At 42.8% G+C, this 16,050-nt stretch overlaps 1 pseudogene; it reads left to right on the forward strand.

Annotated features, from left to right (window-relative positions):
- The window catches only part of LOC146391154 (uncharacterized), a 96,567-nt pseudogene extending 88,292 nt beyond the window's left edge, over positions 1-8,275 (forward strand).
- The last annotated feature ends 7,775 nt before the right edge of the window (positions 8,276-16,050 follow it).

The following is a 16,050-nucleotide window of genomic DNA, read 5'->3' on the forward strand; positions in this document are numbered from 1 at the left end:
CTGCACTGTGTATAGTGTGGGTGTAGTGCTGCTGACTTTGACTGGGAATATTGTTGGGCCATGGAATGAAAACTTTGAGGACCTCCTTAATCCCAAAAAGAAAGAGAAAGCAGAGTCTTTGGACATTTTAGGGCAGTGTTGTTTGACACACCTCTACAATGCAATTAATATAGGTTAAAAAGCTTATCTTGTAACCGGAAGGTTGCTGGTTCAATCCCCTGCTCTGTCTGTCTTGGTCGTTGTGTCCTTGGTCAAGACACTTCACATACCACCTACTGGTGTTGGCCAGAGAGGCCGATGGCGCAATATGGCAGCCTCGCTTCTGTCAGTCTGCCCCAGGGCAGCTGTGGCTACAACTGTAGCTTGCCTCCACCAGTGTATGAATGTGAGAGTGAATGAATAGTGGAATTGTAAAGCGCTTCGAGGGTCTCGAAAAGCGCTATATAAAATGCAATCCATTATTATTATTATTATTATTAATGTTTCGTGGAAATCAGGGGCGGTACCTCTGGATTGACAGACCAGGGTGGTGGTTCCCATCTTTAAGAAGAAGAACTGGAGGGTGTTCCAACTATAGGGGGATCACACTCAGCTTCCCTGGCTTTTGTCCTGGCCATGGAACAGTGGACCAGCTCTTTATGCTCTTGAAGATACTTGAGGGTGCATGGGAGTTTGCCCAACCAGTCTACCTGAGGTTTGTGGACTTGGAGAAGGCATTCAACGGTGTCCTTCGGAGTGTCCTGTAGGAGGTGCCTCTGGAGACTGGGCTGTCTGGCCCATTGCTACGGGCCATTCGATCCTTCTTCGATTCATCTGGTTTTTTGTAAAAATAAGGATTTGTTTATATATTTTATTCTTTTTATGTTTAATATTTGATTTATGTGATTTTCTTTTTTTCCCCTTTTAATTCTGGACTCGTGAGTCTAATATAAGATACCTTTATTATTAGTCCCGCGAGTGGGAAATTTCATGTTAAGGCTGCCGACCATTGCCTGGCCAGCGCCATCTTACCCTTCCCGCCATACATACATTACACAAAAACATCACATGGGGAAGACAGGTCAGAGAGGTATAACAATGGAAAATGCACAACATGAGGAAAGATAAGGAGAAAAAAATAACTCCCCCAGACTGAGCTCCAACAGGGAGATCAGTCTGAGAACAGAAAAAAAAACACCTCTGCACATAGCACATGAAAAATTCTTAATACACCAAAGAAACACATGACAAGCAACAGGGGTGGGTAAAGGGTGAGAGACAGCCAGTGTAGACAGTGCATCCGGGCGTGCAGCATATGCGCTGGTCTCCTTGATCCACCGTCAGCATCAGAAGGGAATAAGCGTCGAAGGCGTTTGGAGGGGAAGGGGGGATGAGTGTATATCTGCATGTGTATATATGTCTGTGTGTGTGTGTGTGTGTGTGTGTGTATGTGTCCAGAGTTCAGCTGAGACAGTGTCCTTCGCCCTGCCGGGCTAAGTAAACAGTCTTCCAGCCAACCCAGGTGGCCTTGCGTAGGACAGGAAGGACAGTGAAAGCACAGTCTGTTATCAGGGTGTTTTTGTTCAGCTCCAGCCATGAGACCACAGCTGGTGCCGAAGTGGTAGCCGCATGAAGTGATGGTGGTTTTTACTTTAGTGTGAACAACTAGAACTTCAAAGCTGTTCTAACAGTCCACACTGATCTCTCAATCTCCCGTTGGAGAGCCGTGAGCTTCTCCACGATGTTATCAAACTTACGCTCCGTGATGTTGTCATTCTTGTGCTCAAAGAGCAGATTCTGAGAACTCACGACAGCAGTGAGCTTCTCCAAGATGTAATCCAATTTGTGCTCAGAGGTCTTATTCTGAGTGTTCACGGCAGCCGCAAGCTTCTCCAAGATCTTATGCTGCAATCAACGAGCCCATTTTGAGAACTCACGCCTCGTCCCATCATTTCAACCCCAGCGGGCAGCCTTGTGGGGGTTTGAACAGCCGGTTCCACTTTCTTAATTCTTCGATAAGCCATGGCCAAGCCAGCTCAGATCAGCAAGAACCCTGTTATCATGGTTCCGAATAGGTAGATATCTTCAGCGTCTTCGATCGACAGTCCCGCCAGGCACACGACCCTCCAGTTATGCCACCCGTCCATCGTGTATTCGGCAGGGAAAGTACCTCCAGGACACTCAGGCTCACCCGAGCCCAGACTTCTTGTTGAGAAAAGGGTGTCAATTGCATTCAGGGACCAGCTGATCAAATCCATAATTCCTCTTTTAGGTTTTAGAGAACAGACTGTGAGAGAGTGTTCCAGGGAAAGTAATACAAAAAACCACAAGACTAGACAAGGACACAAGAGGATAAGCAGGGAAGATAAGGGAGAGGAGGAGAGGAGAGGAGAAACCTTTGTCAAGAGCCAAAAGAGATGATAAGGCTTATGTTCAAGCCAAAAAAAACTGCAGTTTGACCAAATATACACTATCTCACTCATTGAATTATTAGCTGATGTTGAGAAGAAAACAAACAACTATTTTCACTGTGATATTGTGAATCCTAACATCTGTGAGCTTTGTCTCTTCACTGCATGTTGTTTCCAGATGTTCATTCAGCAGCGTCTCTCACAGTGAGTCCTGACAGAGTGCAACACTTCACCTCTGACTCTGTCTCACTGACCTGTGAGGGAAACTTCACTGAGTGGAGAGTGAGGAAGTTCTCTGAGGACGGCCGACTGTACTCTGTCTGTAGGAGAATGACTGGATCCACATGTAACATCTACACATCAGAGTCAGATACTGGAGTGTACTGGTGTGAGTCTGGATCAGGAAAGTTCAGCAGTGCAGTCAACATCACTGTACAGAGTATGTTATTATACATTTTCTTCTTGGATCTGAATGATTTAGACGTCACATGAACATTTGTCCCTGCTTTGCTGTATGTGAAGTAATTCTATCAGGCAAAACAAACAAAAATGAGGATTTCAGACACTTAGCACCAAACAGCAAAATATATATATATATATATTTTTTGTCCCGTTTGGATCTTCAGCCATCAGAATTGTTGTCTTAAGGCCAAGAAAGATGCGAAGCGGATTTATTTTACCAAGTGGATCATCATGGCCTTGCCATATTGGTCCATTTGATTGACCTTTATTATAATTATGTATTTATTTTATTTTCGGTTGCTACAAACGGGACAGACATGACTGGGGGATAGGACAGGGAGAAAGAATGAAAGAAAGAGAGGGAGAGAAAGAAAAACAGAGGGGAGAAGAGACGGTGAGAAAGGGGGGAAGAAAGAAAGAAAAACAAACAAAACACCTGGATCACCTCTATGGAGAAAAAAACAGAAGAGAAAGCAAACAAAAAAAGAGCAACATAATAAAAACAGCACCATCACAATAAACTAGCTAGCAGTAGATAACAGTAGATACTAAATATTAAACGCTATTGTGCAGCACGCAAGATAGACAGCGCACAATGTGCTTTGAGGCAGCAGCCAAGAAAGGTGTAGTCCGCGTCTGTGAACACCCGTGTGTACACCTGTGTGCATACCTGTGTGGATCAGCATGCTTGTATTCCAAAGGTTTCTCCATGTAACGATCTGCTAGGGAGTGTGGGGAGCCATAGCCCCGTCCCCCAGGGCATGAAGCAGGTATGGAGGAGATCCAGGCCCCAGATATCCAGACATCCCCAGAGTACGAGGACCCGAGGAGGACCACCAAAAGGGGGAGAACCGTGCCACCCTCCTGGGAAGAGCTGAGTAGAGCCCCAAACGAGAGGTCACCCAGCAGCTACGGAGCAGAGGCCAGAGGGGGTTGCAGTGACGTGCCCGCGGGCTCTGCCGGCAGCCAGCTGTGCCAGAGAGGACCGAGCTTCAGGCCCAGAGGCCAGAGGCCTGAGGGCACCCCACCCCCCGGAAGGGGCCCAGCCGGGCCACAGGCGCCAGGCCCCGCCAATCGGCCACCAGGAGTGAGCCGGTACATACATGAGCGCCCAGCCCCAGTCGACAAGAACCACCAACACACCAACGTCTGAGGGCATCAGCCACTGGCAGGGAGTGTGGTGAGGGGAGATAGGCCTCCGTACTTTAGAGGGCCTGAGATGTACCCAGAGAGGTTGAGTCTAAGACCCAACCTGACATATAGACACAGACGAACAGGCGCACGTGGACACAAACGTGCATTCCCACCCCCATATACACAACCAAATACTCGGCACTCACCCAACGTGTAGACAGACACAAATAGACACTGCACAGACAGTCACACTCCCCAAACATACTCTATATCCCAGGTCCAGGTACCCCCGCCCCCAGAGGGGCAAGCCGCACCTAGACCCAGGAGATGTAACCCTTCTCTCTGGGGTGGAGGCAAGCGGACCACCTCCTTATCTGCAGTAGCAGGGAGGCCCCGCATCCCAGACCCCAATCTGACGGCCAGCACCTCCTCCCAGCCCCCCAGCCCTGACGGCTAACAGAACCGGGGTGAGTGAAGACCTCAAACCTCCCTACGCCCGCTCATATGTAGTGTTGCTGTGTGCTGTTCTAAAGTGCATTTAAAACTCAGGAGAGCATGGTTCCTGCTTCCTATCAGAGAGCAGCACGGCTCCTCCCGAAAACCCTTAGTGTCTAAATGCATTTAAAATTGAGGGTAGGGCACCAGCGCCAGCTCCCGCGCTGACCCCAGTAGGCACCCCCACACTCTGGAACCCACCAGGGCAAGCGGGCCCAGGCCCATCCGGACCGGGGCCCGCAGCAGCAGCACCGGCCAGCCCCACAGAGTCCGGGGCAGCCCACCCGACTCCACCCCAGAGAAAACTGCACCCACCCCATCATCCAATCATCTCCCAAACTACACAAGGCAATAGACACCCAGGTTGAGTTCATTCTCTACCTCTCCTATATCTCTCCCCCCACCTGCAGAGTGAGCTCCTGTAGAGAGGAGACCACCTGCAAAGATATAACAACCTCCCCACCAGTTAGAGAGCCCCCTAGTTGGGCCGATGCACCAGAGGTCCCCTGCACTGGGGCTGAGCCCCCCTGCACCCACCCGCCCACAGCTCCGGCGACACAACAGCCAGGACCCAAGCCCCCAAGGCCCAGCCAGCACCCCAGACCGGGGGCAGAACACCCCCAGACTCCCAAGCCTCCATGCCCGTCCCGGACCCACCCAGGGGCAGCCAAAATATTTTTGATTGTTTGTCTCATTTCAGTCGATCTTTTCATAATCCTGTTTGTCAGAATTTGCAGACAAAGTTTTTTATATGTTCTCTTTTGTATTCAAACCACGTAAAAGCTCAATGTGTCTGTCATCAAAGTGTTATTCCTAAAGATAATTATGTTAAAACGTGCAGTTGTATCAGAGGTTGTGCTGTGTGTGAGTTCTCTTCAGTGAAGAGCCAGTCAGGAAGTTCAGAGCAGCAGAACTTTCTTTATTTTACTTGCACAGTGCACAGAAATACTCTGCCCTACCTCTCCTCCTGCAGCTTTGCTCGATCGACGCCTCAGTGCTACAGTAGTCAAGTATAAACATCGTAACATCGTGATCACAGCCTCAGTTAAAACATTTTAAATAGATTGGGGCATTATAATTATAAACATCTGCACAATCTGTTCCTATTAATGTATGTTCACTTTTCTACAAGTGTGCATCAGCTGATGTGACTGAAACAATTGTGTGTGATTGTTTCACAGATGATGGTAATGGTCCTATCCTGGTGAGTCCTGTTCATCCTGTGACTGAGGGAGCTTCTGTTAGTCTGAGCTGCAGTTTGAAAACACAAAAAATACTTTCCAATGTGTTTTTCTATCACAATGACAAACTTATTCAAAATGATCCCCGAGGGGAGCTGAAGATCTCTGCAGTGTCAAAGTCTGATGAAGGTTTCTACAAGTGTCAGTACTCAGGAAGAGTCAGCACAGAGCTGGATGTCAGTTAAAGGTGAGCAGGATCAAAACATTTGATGGATTTTAATGGATTTCATGCTTGAGAAATAACATTAGATTGTCTGTTTAATGCTTGAAGTCACCTGGATCTATTTTGTAAGAACTGAAATATGCAGTATAATAATAAGTATTATACTTTATTATTACTTAATTATTATTAGTCATTTCCACAGCTGTGTCAGGAACTGACAGCTCTTCATCTCCTGTGTGGTTGATGGTTGGACTGGTTTGTGGAGTCTCTCTCATTATTATTCTCCTGCTCTTGTTGTATCGCTGCAGACAGTCCAAGTGTAAGAGCCTCTTCTTTTCATGCTGTATTAGAGAGTTTATTTACTACATACACTTTAATTATTCACACATATACATGTATTCTGATCTCATGACACAAAATATCAGTGGAACAATTTATACATGACAAACATGTGTAATAACATTTGTCTCTTTCACAGGTTCCTGCTTCACCAGGTTGGTAAAATACTTTTTATTATTATTTTAAACAAACATCAGTTACTTTTGAATTTATTGTGTTTATTTCATGTTTTAGGTCGATCCAGTCTGAGAGTCACAGTCCGGGCTCCTCCACAAATCATGGAGTCAACCAGGATGAAACTCATGTGTACGGCTCTCTTCAACATGGTCAGCATTGAAAAACAGTCTTTATTATCATTATTAATATTTACTTTTATTAAGCCTCCATTAATACAAATATTTCTCAGGTTCAGTTTGTGTTCAGCAGTTTTTCAAAGAACATTTAAAAATCTTAAAGTCCTGGTTTTGACTCACACAGTGTTTCTGTTTTTGCTCTGATCTTTAGTGTAACTGTAATAAAATGATTAATGTGAGCCTGGCTTGTTTTTTTCTTTAGGTACTGCTGACGTCTATGAATCAGTAACACAAGTGACAAACAGAAATGGTACAGTATATGTGCTGAAAAGCACAGAGCAGTTAGAGATGAAACTTGTTTTTGATTTAATGAAACTAATTCCATGTTTTTACAATCCTCTAAAAAAATTATGAACATTTCAGGAGCAGATGAATATGAAAATGTCGCCTCTTCTCTTATTGAGTTTAAAGATCTTAGAAGAAAGAGTGAGTACATAAAACGTGTGCAGTTTAAAAATAAAACAAACATCCTTTAAAAACACGTTTTTTTCCCTTTGTGGATGAATTTGATCACCTCACAGGGGAACACGACACACCCGAGGAGAGTGCTGTTTACTACAATGAAGATGGGATGCAGGTACAGTCACAACAGTCCCATGCAGTGTTTGGTTTGTTAGATCTCCACCTCACAGAAACACATAATGTACAGAGACACTGGATACAAAGTCTGAGCTTCATGGATGTTTTTATCACCTGCTGGCTGACTAACAGCTACTTCGTAACCAGTTTTACACATGTCTAGGTTGCAGAATAAAATTGAGGCACAGGCGGCCAGAAGGCCAGAGGGCCTGGTGGCGCCAGTGTCCGGCAGCCTCGCCTCTGTCAGTGCGCCCCAGGGCAGCTGTGGCTACAATGTAGCTTGCTATCGCCAGTGTGTGAATGTGTGTGTGAATGGGTGAATGACTGAATGTAGTGTAAAGCACTTTGGGGTCCTTAAGGACTAGAAAAGCGCTATACAAATGCAGGCCATTTACCATTTTTAAAGCTTTTTCTCCAGCTGCCACACTCAGCTCTGTATCACCTGCTCTGAAAAGAAGAAAATACATTTCATTTAATTTTCACATGTTTTGCACAAAAAGAAATCTTTACAATACAGAACACACAACAAATGATACCATGTGTATATCAGAGACCACATGTTTAAATCAATGAAAGTAAATCAGGATGATTTCCTCCTCCACACAGGTACAGAGGTGTGTCTGAGGGTCGCACCTCCTAAACCATAGGTGTCAACCTCTGGCCCGCGGGCCAAATTTGGCCCGCAGCCTAATTACATTTGGCCCGCGAAGCCATACCAAATTACTATTAGAGCTGGCCTACTGGTATTATACAGCTAATATATATTTTGTTTAGTATTAAGCTTTGCTTGTTCCACATTCAGTTTTTCAGCAAAACGTGTTTGAGTCCATAAGAAAAGATTCATTCTTACATCTGGAGAAATAAATATATTTCAATAAATATTAACGTTAGCCCGCGACTTTGTTCCAGTTTTGAATTTTGGCCCACTGTGTATTTGAGTTTGACACCCCTGTCCTAAACAGTCAATAAGGTACAGTTAACGTCACACTCTTTCTAAAGACGTAAACACACAGAACAGAACTTCACTTTATATTGAGGGCAGACAATGTTTTTATAATAAACTTTATTGTTCTCCAACAGGAAGCCACAGATGGGACAGGCACGAGGTGCAGCCAGTGACCCCATTAAACTGATGTTTTACTGGCTTTATTTTCCTCGAGTTATTGGTTCTGTTATTAGTTACCTAACACAACCTAATGTGAGTCTTTTGACTGAAACTAACCAACTGACCTGGTGGAGTCATGCTCTGTACTGACAGAATATGGCGATACATGTGTTTTTATAGCTTTAAGCAGTTATTTCTTAAATCCAGCTTCACAGTCAGAGTTACATCTGTGTCAGTTTTTGAGAGCTGGGCTCCATGATGTAAATTAGCCTTTATACATGTAGTGTTTCATGTCCCCTTTAATGCTGAACACCTTATATGACATTTTCACACAACAATACTTCTGCTCAGTATTGATTTTTCTTTTGCATGTTGGCCATCCTCCATCTTCCACTTTTACTGATTTGGTTCATGTAAACATTTCTGATGGTTTCATGTTCATCACAATATTTTAATCTGCAGTTTCAAGTCTTAGAGATTACACTCACTTTACATTCACAGACTTGAAGATGAAGTTGTTGCTGTTCTTGGGAGACATTTCTCTTTTGTTCTGGTATCAAACTGCCTCGTGTTTGCTGAGTTTCAAGCTCTTTCTGTTCACCTGTCAAACTATTGCTCATGTTTCCAGAGCAGCTTTTCTTCTGCTCAGATTAAAAATTTACAGTCATTTCTGTTTTGTCGATTTGCCAAATTGTTGCTCAGTTGTTGAGAATCACTTGTTTTCTGTTCTGTTGCCAAACTGTCTGTCAGTTTCATATAGACATTAATTTGCTCTTGTTCAGTTGCCAAGTTGCTGCTCAGTTGCTTTGAGTCAAAGTTCATCTCAGTTCACAGGTTGCATTGCAGTTAAATAAAATATTTCTCCTCTGTTGAGTTTCCAAACTGTCTTTCAGAATAATTTATTCTCAGTTTTCTGCTCAGACTTTGTCTCAGACATCTGATTTTCTCCTCTTCTGTTCAGATTCAATCATCTTCTGCTCAGTTGTCTAAAGTCAAGACTGTGTCAGGGTTCCTGGGTGGTTCACCTGGTGTTTTCAGTTCATGTTCAGTTTATGTTCCACATTCATGTTTCCCGCTTCACCGTGCCAGCCCTCTGTCTCAGTGTCATTAGCTCTACTTCCTGTTTCATTATGTTCAGCTGTGTTCTCACCGGTCCCTAATCATCATCATTAGCCAGTGTACTTAAGTCCTCAGTTTCATCCTGGTCTTTGTCGTGTCATTGATGTTAATGTTGTCTACTCTGTACGTGTGTTCAGTTAAGCCAGTCATTTCAGTTCAGCCAGTCATCTTATGTTCAGCTCATCTGCTCGTCATAATAAACACCAGCCTTCACCTACCTGTGGGTCCAGCGTTTGGGTCCTCCTTTCCTCGCATCCACACACGACACCCCTGACAGAATGACACGACCCTGCGTTGTGGACCCAGCGGACTCTGACCTCTTCGAGCGGCAGGAGGCAGCGCTCTTTCACTGGACGGAGGTGCTTTTTTACCCTCTTGGAGCACTCAAAGCACTAATGGGCTTCATGTGCACATTAGTGCTCAACAAATTGTTTACAAATCCAAAGAGGAGAAAGTAGAAAGAACATGTGACAAAATGAACACGGCTACTTACAAACACAGTGACTGTCCTCAGACAGTGCACACAACTGTCAAGTAATTCAGTTCAATTCAGTTTAACTGTCTGTTGCTATAATTTGGTGCTATATAAATAAAAGTTGACAATTTTTATTATAAGGTGCCAAATCATAACTACAGTCGCCTCCAGGGGCTTTATATTGTAAGGACTGTACAATAATACAGAGAAACACTCCAAATCAGATCAAATCAAAAACTCCTTTTTAACAGGAAGAAACTTTTGACAGAACCAGGCTCAAAGAGGGACGGTCATCTGCCACCTGCTGGGGTAACACTGTGGAAAAGAGCCAGAAATGAATAATAACTGAGCAGCTTGACCTCACAGATCATTCGGTTGCTTTTGAAGACGATGGTTTACTGTAAGTGTGATTCTGGGTCAGGAGTCTGCTGTGGCACAGAGACCCTCTGAAGCAGGGTGGGCAATTCATTTTCCTGAGGGGCCACATGGGAAACTGGGCCTGTTGTGGAGGGCCGCATCAATAAACTGAACCTAATCCTGCTCAGTACTAATTTGATCTCTGTATAAACTGGTACTGGTAAGAGTGGACGTTAGAATTAGGCAACGAAAATGTGAAACAGACAGAGTTAGAAAAAAAGCCCTTCACAGCTTTTTGTTATTACGCTGATTGTTTGTCTTGTTTTGTCTCTGCAATAGTTCAGTTTAATAAAGTGTTTTGAAATGAACTGAGTCACTGAGTCACTGGTGAATTTTGAAGAGTTTTTTCTGCGTCTGTGACTCTTTTACTGCTTTTTTACTTGGCAGCACTTTTTTATGCGGCTCTGCCATCATGTGTCAGAATACAGAGAGAACAGTCAAAGCCAACAACTTAAACACTTTTAGAGCTGCTGAGCACCAAAGCTTGTTTTTGACCTGTTTACACTCTGAAGCCGTCTCACTGAAGACTATGCAAACGGAAAATATTGTTTATGTTTTGATAAATTAAAACTTTTTAAACCCTAAAAAATTGTTTTTACTATATTCAACTCTACAAAGATGTACTGTGATATTTTTATTCAACAAGTAAGATCATGCAGTGATAATACAAGATCAAACTACAAACATGGCACTACAGAATAACATCTTTGTTCTTCTAAGCAGCCACATTGACTACATGTGTGTCAAAGGCTGTTGTTGGTATATAAATATAGTCGTGATCCTGGGTTTGCACCCAGCGTTTTGTGTTTGGACTTTATAGTTTTGGGTTATTTAATATTCAGAGGTCGTGATTCTGCCCTGTATAGTTGTTATCCCTCTGTTTATGTTCTTAGGTCGTCTTAGTTTTCTTACCTAGTGTGTGTGTGTGTGTGTGTGTGTGTGTGTGTGTTGGTGTGTGTGTGTGTGTGTCACAAAACATACTTGATCATGAGAATGAGAAACAGCAACAATGCACCCCAGGAGCTTGATCCAGGAGACCAAACAATCACGTGTCCACCCCAGCAGAAAGGCCGGTAGGCTGGAAGTGAACGGCTGTCAAACTGGACAGTCTTCTAGCCTTCGTTCAAGTCCGCACTTAATTCTGCATTTTTCCAGTCACTAGCACCGCAGCGCGAAAACTTTGAAAAGGACTCAGAAATGTCGCTCAGTTTTTTGTACATTTTTAATTCTCTAGGAGCTTGAAAAACTTTATCGTCGTCGCCGGCATGTTTTGTACCTTAGGCTCGTCAGAGACAATGATATCCAGGTAAAATAATTGTCTTTAATCTACATGCATTTAGGAATTACTTAGCATTTTTCATAATTCCAGTGACTGAATGATTGCCGGTCATTCATACACATTCACTGTATTATATAAAATATGTAAACTAAATCTCTTTGAAACTTATAGAAGAACATTTTCTATTTCCATTTATTTTCTGTTATTCATTTGATCCTGTAACTTGTTTGTGTGCATAGATGGGCTGTAAAAATGTGACAAAGCTGAAAACAGGATTAGTTCTGAGTTCACAAAAAGCTTAGTGTCAGAATTATATTGTTGGATTGTTGTTTATGCTTGGAAACATATAATCACATATGCTTAGAGGTATATAATCGATTACATATTGATAGATTGTCTCATCCTTAGTAGTCTGCAAAGGCTCTGTGTGCGTTCCACAGTGCTCTGGCATACACACACATCCTAAGGTCATGAGAGAGGTCGTACCTTCTCTTTCTGATTTATATTATAGGAGGACACCTACTCTGTATCTGTTTAGTATAAGTATATACATACTTATACTTATATATATACTTATATACTCATATAAGTATGAGTGCCTTTTGCTTAGGTGGTCAGGTGGGCTCCTAGCACCAGCTTTGGGGAGTCGTTCGCAGGGTCATATTTTGACCCACACACACACACATACATCCATGTACACAACCCCCCCCAATGCACACACACATACCATACCTACATGTACACACAGATGGTATTCTTTGTGCACATGTATGCCTGTGTGAGACATCATATGCAGTGTTGGGTGTAATGCGTTACTAAGTCACGCGTTACTGTATTTAAATTACTTTTCCACTGAAAAAGTAGAGTAACTAATTACTGTTAATTTTTAGGTATTTTAATTACAGTTACTTACAATGTACTTGCGTTACATTGTAAAATAATTAAACTCGCTGAACATTATTATTTAATTTCAATAATTTATCTTCTAAACGTAGAAGTAAACTCTGCCGCTTTAACATCGCTGTAGTGCAGCTGCACGTCATTTCGCGCCAGTTTGCTGCATAGTCGTGTTCTAAAGCGGGAGATGTCGGACTCGGCAGAAGTGTGTGGCTGTTTTTTGAAATGGACATATTCCCATCTCTTCACTTTTCTGAAACAAGCAGACAAGAATATTACAGTAATATGTAAAAACTATCGGCCGCTGTTTATAGCACGAGTAATCTACTGAAGCGCCTGACACGAGAGCATAGACGAACACTTCTGAGTGATTCTTGTTCATCATCCATGGATAACACCGCGGCAACTCCTGCTAAGCAGGCAAAACGTGATTTTACATCAGCAGCACAGAGAGCGCTGATGAGCTTTCTGTGCTTTTAAGATGAGCTTAAAAAAATGATTGCAGGCTACATTGTGGAAGAGATGCTACCGCTGCGTTGAGTCTCTGTCTTTAAAAAAAAAAATTATTTAAAGAGTTTAATTTCTATTGTTTGTCCACTCAAGGTTTATAGGGATTTTAAGAAGTATTTAGTTAAATTACTTATTTAGTAATTAAGTTACTTTTCTGACACAGTAATTAGATAAGTATTTTAAATACAGTATTGACTAAGTAATTAGTAATTAATTACTTTTTTAAAGTAACTTACCCAACACTGGTCATATGTTAATGCAGTGGTCTCCAAACTTTTTTTTTTGCTAGGCCCCTCTTTGTTTTACAAGAAAAATGTTCGCACCCCTCCCCCCCTCCGCGCGCGCACACACACGCACAAACACGCACAAACACGCACAAACACATCCTCCAACAACACACACCCATATTTTGCTCCATTGCGGTTTATTTCACACCTTAAACATTTAGTAAACATTTTTAGGTGTCCTCCTATAAATATAAGTAATCTGCAATAAATTACAGGTAGTAAGAAATTAGGACAGGAGGCCTAACGGAAGGCATCTGTTCTATCACCTCATCCATGAGGGCAAACCAGACCTAAGTAGCAGCAGTGGGCTTCCCACTGACTCCCTCTCCTGACCCTGGATACTTGCAATCTTAAAGTCAGAGGAAAATAAAAATGACAGTAGACAAATAAAAACAACACAACAACTCTTAGTAATTGTGCATTTATTAACTTGTGTTCTTAAGAATTATCTTCTTGATAACAACAACATACTTTGTATTTTTTCCAGTTATCCCATTTCTTCTAGCCTGCATGGGGGTGACTTTCCCCTGCAGGCCCATCTTCTCCAGAATTGTCCTGATCACACACAAAAAATAAGAGAAGAGAGAAAAACCATGGCAAGTATGTTAATCCCTAAAGTTTTCACAGCAGAACACAAGAGGAATACCGTCTGGACATCACCGGTTCTGTACAGCATGAGGGTTAATAAAACCATACTCATATGAATATGATGTGCAAATTGATTTATTCCTGTACCTCCATGCCACAGTGGCCGCATTCTTCACCCCAGTGAAGAGGTGATCGTTTTCTCCTCTCATTTTAAGAAATTAAGCCATTTGGTCTTTGTTCCCTAAAACATATCAAACTGAAATCCTGAAATCCAAAATGAATCCTAGGATATGGTGGGCCACGAACGATACACCCAACCCATCCTTCAAATCTGGGGAAATGAAGGACGCATTTGTCGCCGCATTTGGAGGACTCTTCAAATTTGGACAGCCTTCGTCGCGTCGCTGTGACGTAATTGCCTACAAATGCAGCCATCGACGAATGCTACCCCTGAATTTGGACACAGCCTGTGTCTCAATGTGCGTTTTGCATACTTCCTGTTTTACTTTCATAGTCACTTGTGCTTTGTGCATCATGTTCAATTTAAATTGTGTCCAGCTGTGCTTCCAAGTGTCTCCTCTTAGCTACGATTCCCTCCTGTGGTTTGTTCCCTTGTTTGTTGTTGTGTGTATTTATGCCTGCGTCTCTCTCTGTCCTGCATCGCGGTCTCCCTCATCATCGGCTGTGTATTCTGTCTGCCGTTTAGTTTCAAATAATTTTTTTTGTAGTTTTGCGTTTTTTGTATTCCAGCAATTCAATTCAATTCAATTCAATTCAATTCAATTCAATTCAATTCAATTTTATTTATATAGCGCCAAATCACAACAAAAGTCGCCTCAAGGCGCTTCATAGATACAGAGAAAAACCCAACAATCATATGACCCCCTATGAGCAAGCACTTTGGTGACAGTGGGAAGGAAAAACTCCCTTTTAACAGGAAGAAACCTCCGGCAGAACCAGGCTCAGGGAGGGGCGGCCATCTGCTGCGACCGGTTGGGGTGAGAGAAGGAAGACAGGATAAAAGACATACTGTGGAAGAGAGACAGAGGTTAATAACAGATATGATTCAATGCAGAGAGGTCTATTAATACATAGTGAGTGAGAAAGGTGACTGGAAAGGAAAAACTCAATGCATCATGGGAATCCCCCGGCAGCCTACGTCTATTGCAGCATAACTAAGGGAGGATTCAGGGTCACCTGGTCCAGCCCTAACTATATGCTTTAGCAAAAAGGAAAGTTTTAAGCCTAATCTTAAAAGTAGAGATAGTTTCTGTCTCCCGAATCCAAACTGGAAGCTGGTTCCACAGAAGAGGGGCCTGAAAACTGAAGGCTCTGCCTCCCATTCTACTTTTAAATACTCTAGGAACAACAAGTAGGCCTGCAGAGCGAGAGCGAAGTGCTCTAATAGGGTGATATGGTACTACAAGGTCATTAAGATAAGATGGGGCCTGATTATTTAAGACCTTGTATGTGAAGAGCAGGATTTTGAATTCAATTCTGGACTTAACAGGAAGCCAATGAAGGGAAGCCAAAACAGGAGAAATATGCTCTCTCCTTCTAGTCCCTGTCAGGACTCTTGCTGCAGCATTTTGGATTAGCTGAAGGCTTTTCAGTGAGTTTTTAGGACATCCTGATAATAATGAATTACAGTAGTCCAGCCTGGAAGTAATAAATGCATGAACTAGTTTTTCAGCGTCACTCTGAGACAGGATATTTCTAATTTTAGAGATGTTGCGCAAATGGAAGAAAGCAGTCTTACATATTTGTTTAATATGTGCGTTGAAGGACATGTCCTGGTCAAAAATGACTCCAAGGTTCCTCACAGCGTTACTGGAGGCCAAGGTAATGCCATCCAGAGTATGAATCTGGTTAGATACCATATTTCTAAGATTTTCAGGGCCGAGTACAATAACCTCAGTTTTATCTGAATTAAGAAGCAGAAAGTTAGCGGCCATCCAGGTCTTTATGTCTTTAAGACATTCCTGCAGTTTAACTAATTGGTGTGTGTTATCTGGCTTCATGGACAGATAGAGCTGGGTGTCATTTGCATAGCAGTGAAAATGTATGCTATGTCTTCTAATGATGCTGCCTAGCAATACATCTGGGTTTAAGTTAACCTTTTCTAAGAGTCTGCATTTTGGGTCAAATCCTCATTCCTTCCCTCTTCACACCGCCAATAGAATAGCCCTTTATTCTCATTGTACATGTACAATGAAA

This window comes from Perissodus microlepis, chromosome 3 (genome assembly GCF_051167445.1).
Source record: "Perissodus microlepis isolate ML-2025 ecotype Zambia chromosome 3, ASM5116744v1, whole genome shotgun sequence".
NCBI lineage: Eukaryota > Metazoa > Chordata > Actinopteri > Cichliformes > Cichlidae > Perissodus > Perissodus microlepis.